Genomic DNA, 5,999 nt, shown 5'->3' with positions numbered 1-5,999 from the left:
TTTAATCACTGGAGAGATCACCTCTTCCCATACTCCCTGAACACTCCAGATCTACTGATATGTTAGCTGAAGATAACCCAGTTGAGAGAAAGCAAATGTGATTAAGGTAGGATCATGGACATAAACGGTCAAGTCTCTTATGTGTTTTCATCAATTCTTCCACCTGCTCTGGCTGGAATGTTAAGACATTTAAACATTCTAAAACACTCATCAAAGGAAATCTGATACTTAATCTATTGGCTAGTATCTTAGTGTGCTGTTAGACGCCTGCACTTTTAAAAAATTGGTTTGTCATTCTAAAAAGACAAAAAAAAAAACCTGACTTAATAAAGAAATTGGATTGCTTCTTTACCTTTCTGTGTTTCTGGGTGTGGGATAATGTACTTAGAAATGGCCACAAGAGGGGAGTATGAACCAGTCATCTCTCACAAGTGACTGGGATTAATGAGTCATTCTTTTTCTCTAGCTGAATGGTAAAAGCTAGATCCTGAGCAGTAGCCAGTTGAATAATCACACTCTCTCCAGCTGATTGGAAAGAGTGAAGGGGCTCTATCCTTTATGTAAGGCACAGAGCATGTTCAATCATCAGTGTCCACATACACCATCATCCTTACTGGAGGGAGTCAGGAGGCTTGAAGGATAGAGGACGAGCCATCTGAGTCCCTCCGCGTCTCTCCTGTGGTTTCGCCTTTGTATTAGACCAGGACACTGAGTGCACAGGGCTCACAGATCTCCTTGTTTCAGCTCATTGTGAGTTGGCATCCCTCAGGCCTGTATTGTAGGATACTGGAAAACACAGCTGTTTAAAACACATTATTTGCATCACATAAAGATATTTCCTAAAAATTTCCACATGTTCTTGATTTAAGAACCATGGGAGAAATTCCACTTGAAACTCAGAATGTAAGAAAAAGCTGTACTTGTCTAGGAAAACTTGTTTGTTTTATTTATTGACTTTGTAAACATCTGAACTTATCCTGCTTCTCTCTTGCACTGGACTGTCAGAGGCTTTGTTTACTGCATCCACAGGCAGAGTGCCCATGCAGGGGGTCTCCAGAAAGTTCATAGATGCCTCACATTATACAAAACCTACTCATGGATTTCAAAATACCTTTGGCACTAAAATGGATTTACCTTTCAATTCTATTCCCATTAACTTTAAAAAACATTTGTTTATTTTTATTATAAAGGCAGATTTACAGAAAAACAGGAGAGACAGAGAGAAAGATCTTCCTTCCACTAATTCACTCTCCAATTGGATGCAATAGCAGGAGCTGAGCTGATCTGAAGCCAGGGGCCAGGAGCTTCTTCCGGGTCTCCCACGCAGGTGCAGGGAGTCAAGGCTTTGGGTCATCCTCTACTGCTTTCTCAGGCCACAGGCAAGGAGCTGAATGAATTCCCATGAGCCTTTTCCAATGCTCTCCTCCTAGATGTCAGGCTGCTGTAGATATGATGGCGAAAGTAATGAGAAGAGTGCTTTCCATTCTCATGGAGCTTCCAAGTTCATGGAAGACACATGTGCTATTCAGATGAATGTGTTAACTGCAAACTAGAAAGTACCAAGAAGGAAAGCAGCCTGGCTGTGAGGACAACAGGACTGGCCTTCCTTCAAGAAGTGCCTTTGGACCCAAAGATATTCAGGGGATACCTGAGAAAAAGTGGGTAGAGTCTGGTACCCACAAGCTGCTTGAGGGAACCCTGTGAGGTAGAGAGCTCCATGCATTGTGCACTTGCAGAAACACCAGGGGGTGGAAGACACTCTAAGGGTGTGGGGACAGTATGGATCAGGGCTTGAGGGAGGAGTATGGTTTGGATGCCAATTTCTGCTTTTAAAGCATATCTAAGGTGTTGTTTTAACCCATATCCCTTTTCCATGTCATCCTCTCATTAAAAACAAAGCAAACAAAACCCCAAAAAACAAACAAAAAAACCCCCGTTTATTTGTGGAATAAGGAAGGGTATAAGTGAAAAGTTATTCCTGATTGCACTGTAAACAGAGTCTGTAATTAAGTGAAAATCAGTTTCACCCCCTTGACAGACTGCCCCTTAAGTATATCTGCAACAAGAATTGAGCGACAACATGATCCACAAAAGCTGACTCCACTAGCTGGCTCTTCAGAGAAAAGCTGGAGAGCTACCCTGCTCAACTTGTTCTGTTTATAGCTTTCCATAATGTGTGTATATATATATCTATATACATAATGTGTGTATATATCTATATCAGTATCTACACATATATACACACCACACACACACCTGTATCTTATTTTTAAAATCTCTATCAGGGCAGAATTTTTTTGTTTATGCTCACGAATGTATTCCAAGAGTCAAAACTACATGACAGAAGCTTAATAACTATTTATCAACCAAGTGAATGAAGGTTAAGTTTTATACAAGTATTAGGTAGGTAGCTGTGATCATTACAATTATTTCAGTTTGATCACAGCTTTTCTAAAGGGCATAACACAACATCTAGTCTCCACCTGCCATGTGAAAAGTTATCAATATCACTGGACTTTGAGGGGAAGTGCACCCTTACAGACTTCTCCCAGAGCCTCATGTACCTGCTTACCACAGCCAGAATGCTCTCACTCTCTCCAAATAAACACCAGAGAAAAATACTAAAGTAAACATCTTTTGGGCTCAAAAGCTTTCAGCTTTTGTTAGGAAGTGCTATTTTCATGTTCAGACAGAGGAATGCCTATTTTTATACTATATCCAGACAAGACTTAACTATTGAGCTAAATAGGCAGGTGCATTTTCCAACTATGTCTTTATTTCTCTTGCAAGAAATGAAGCCAGAAACTCATCCTTGGCCAAAGAAATAAAATGTTTTGCTTTCCACGTCTTTTTAGCAATCGATAAACTTTTATACCTGTTACATTTCAGGTATGTCGGCAAGCATGAGTTCTTATCACATGGGGGCTTGTCGGTGTAAATTAGCCACACATTCCCTGCCAACGCATGAAGATTGAATAGCTTCTAACTGGAATGCTGGATTTGATTTTTCACTTCTGTGAAATTTTGGGTTGCTACTCTGGTTGTAGTTTTCAAAACTATAGGCTGGATTTTGGATAATTTTTGAGAGTGAACATGAACTAAATGTTTTTGGAGCACTACAAAACAACTGCTGTGAACTGTGAATGACTTTTCATTGAGCAAAGTCTGGAAACATTGTTGATTGTCATGGCTAGGAAGGTGCTGTTGGCATCTTACTAGATAGTGGCCAGGGGTACTGTTAAATATTCTAGAATGACTGGAGTGGGTTCCCCAATTGCCAACCCTCTCTGTCTGCCCAAGAAAAGATTTTTTTCTGTCCAATAAGACACTCAGGCCAAGATTAAGAAAACCTTTTTCCTGGGTTATAGTTAACACAGTCCCCTCTCCTTTCTAAGTCATTTGTTTTCTTGTTGCCTTGGCGATGTCATCACAGACAACCTAGGGTTAGTAATAGGTGCCCATGGTATCCTTCCCTTGAGCGAGATAATGACCTTTAAGCAGCATGAGCCAACATGCACTAAAAATACTCACAGAAGAAGGGAATTGTGTGTCTCCAGATTCCACGGATGTGTTTCCTAGGGATGCTTTTCTGAAGTTAAAGTCATTTAAGAAAAACTATATGTTGTCTGTCTCTTTGCGGTATCTAGAGAATCACAGAGCACAAACCACTTTCAAAATCCACAGCTAGCGTGTTCATGGTCTTCCCTTGGCCATCCTTTTCTGGAGTGTCCGCCTTCCCTCTCCTGAGCTTTGTTTCCTGGGTTTCCCTGTATCTTTTTTCTTCTGAAGAATGTTTCTGTTCCAATCTTGAATTTCCTTCCCCTTGCTTCACTTAATTCAGTATTTAATCAACCATCCTTCATTCATCAAGCCTTCCTTGGAAGTCTCACACTTCTACCAAGTCACGTTTTCTGCACAAACACAATGCCGTCACAAGGTGGATTTGAGAAATAAAACATTCTTCATATTATCATAAATATTTTCCTTTGAATGTTTAAAACTTTTATTCCACCTAGACTTTCGCAGGTAAGTGATAAGTTAGTGTAAAGAATGATAACCAAAGAGAAGAAATACATCACTGAAATACTAATTAGGACTGAAAGAACATTGTGATCTTAGACATTTAAGCCCACAATTTTTTTTTTGCTGGAATTTGCTGTGTTTGCTTCTAATCTTATAGAAGTCTTGCATTCTTGAGACCATAGAGCTGGTGTAGGGACTATGGCCCCCACACAACGGCTCCAACCAGCAAGTCTGAGGGGTTGAACTCCGCACTATTAATGTGTACAGTATCCTCTTGCAAGAAATGATGTGGCACTAAGGAACATACTTGTATCTTTTTACGTACATAGAAGGTTCATATTTATTTGTCCAGTGGCATTATTTACAGTTGAATATAAATTGAAGCCCTACATGTACACCAAAGCCAGGTTCTTTGAATGGTTCTAAGAGGTGAGACCTCCAGCTGGCTCACAAGAGAAGCGTCCACTGCTTGGCCCAGGTTTTGGCATTTTTCCAGCCTTCAGCTCACCGATAATTTATTCAATATCCTTAGGTGTCAAGTTCTCATAGTAGTTGTCACTAATTCGAACCATAGGTGTATTTACACAGGCCCCTAGAAATTCCACCAGAGTGAGAAGTTTGACAGGTGCAGTTTTCCCAACCTTGATCCCTAGATTTTTCTGAATGGCTTCCAGTATGCTGTCAGAGTTTTGCAGCATGCAAGGAGTAGTAGTGCACACTTGAATGTGATATTTTCCAACTAACTTTTGATTACACATTGTATAAAAAGTTGCTGATTGATATACTCTCATTGGAGGTACATTTAGAACTTCTACAACCTTGTTCATTGCAGAGATAGGTCATCACCCATTCTGCCTCTGGGCTAAATCCAGGCCTGGGAGCACAGCTGCTGCTTGATGCCCTTCTGGACAGTTTTTTGAAATTATCTCTATCCTCTTAGTTTTCTGACATGAAATCAAATGCAGGGCCCGGGGGCGTGGCCTAGCGGCTAAAGTCCTCGCCTTGAAAGCCCCGGGATCCCATATGGGCGCCGGTTCTAATCCCGGCAGCTCCACTTCCCATCCAGCTCCCTGCTTGTGGCCTGGGAAAGCAGTTGAGGATGGCCCAAAGCTTCGGGACTCTGCACCCGCGTGGGAGACCCGGAAGAGGTTCCTGGTTCCCGGCATCGGATCGGCGCACATCGGCCCGTTGCGGCTCACTTGGGGAGTGAAACATCGGATGGAAGATCTTCCTCTCTGTCTCTCCTCCTCTCTGTATATCCGGCTTTCCAATAATAATAAAATCTTAAAAAAAAAAAAGAAATCAAATGCAATATCTGGGTTATTCTTAGGAATGCCTCTGTGCACATATAAGGCTCCTCTAGCAGGCCAAACGGTTCCATACTTGTATCTTAAAATCTATATTGTATCTGGCATTCTTCAAGGAGATGCTAGTGATTAAGATGTAGTGCTAGGCCTTAAGGGAATTTTTCAGAAGAGGATTTTCCACTTAGAAAGTTGGAAATAGTCTTGCTGATTTAGTTAGCTAGGTCATCAGTGTTCTCCATTAGGTTACATCTCATCTCTTCTCTTCTCTTCTCTTCTCTTCTCTTCTCTTCTCTTCTCTTCTCTTCTCTTCTCTTCTCTTCTCTTCTCTCCTCTCCTCTCCTCTCCTCTCCTCTCCTCTCCTCTCCTCTCCTCTCTTCTCCTCATCCTCCCCTCCCTCCTCTCCTCCACTCTCACTCTTTCCCTCTTCCTCTCCTTCTCTCCTCTCCCTTTATTTTCTTGTTTTTTTTTCTTTTAAGATTTATTGATATTTTTGTTGATTAGATAGGTATTAGAAGATGAACTAACCTTCCATTTAAGGGATATAAAATATATTGTCTTGATGTATTATCATTTTAAGTTTTGCCAGGCAAGACTTAACAATATTTTGTCAAGAATCTTTCTATCTTTATTTATGTGTTAAGCTGTTTATAATTTTACTTTGTATGTTGC

General features: G+C 40.9%; 1 pseudogene; it reads right to left on the bottom strand.

Moving 5' to 3' along the window:
• Positions 1–4,380: 4,380 nt before the first annotated feature.
• On the bottom strand, positions 4,381–4,912 carry LOC101522570 (NADH dehydrogenase [ubiquinone] flavoprotein 2, mitochondrial-like; annotated as a pseudogene).
• Positions 4,913–5,999: the final 1,087 nt, after the last annotated feature.

This window comes from Ochotona princeps, chromosome 7, assembly GCF_030435755.1.
Source record: "Ochotona princeps isolate mOchPri1 chromosome 7, mOchPri1.hap1, whole genome shotgun sequence".
Classification (NCBI taxonomy): Eukaryota; Metazoa; Chordata; class Mammalia; order Lagomorpha; family Ochotonidae; genus Ochotona; species Ochotona princeps.
This window is presented reverse-complemented; position numbering and strand designations above follow the sequence as displayed.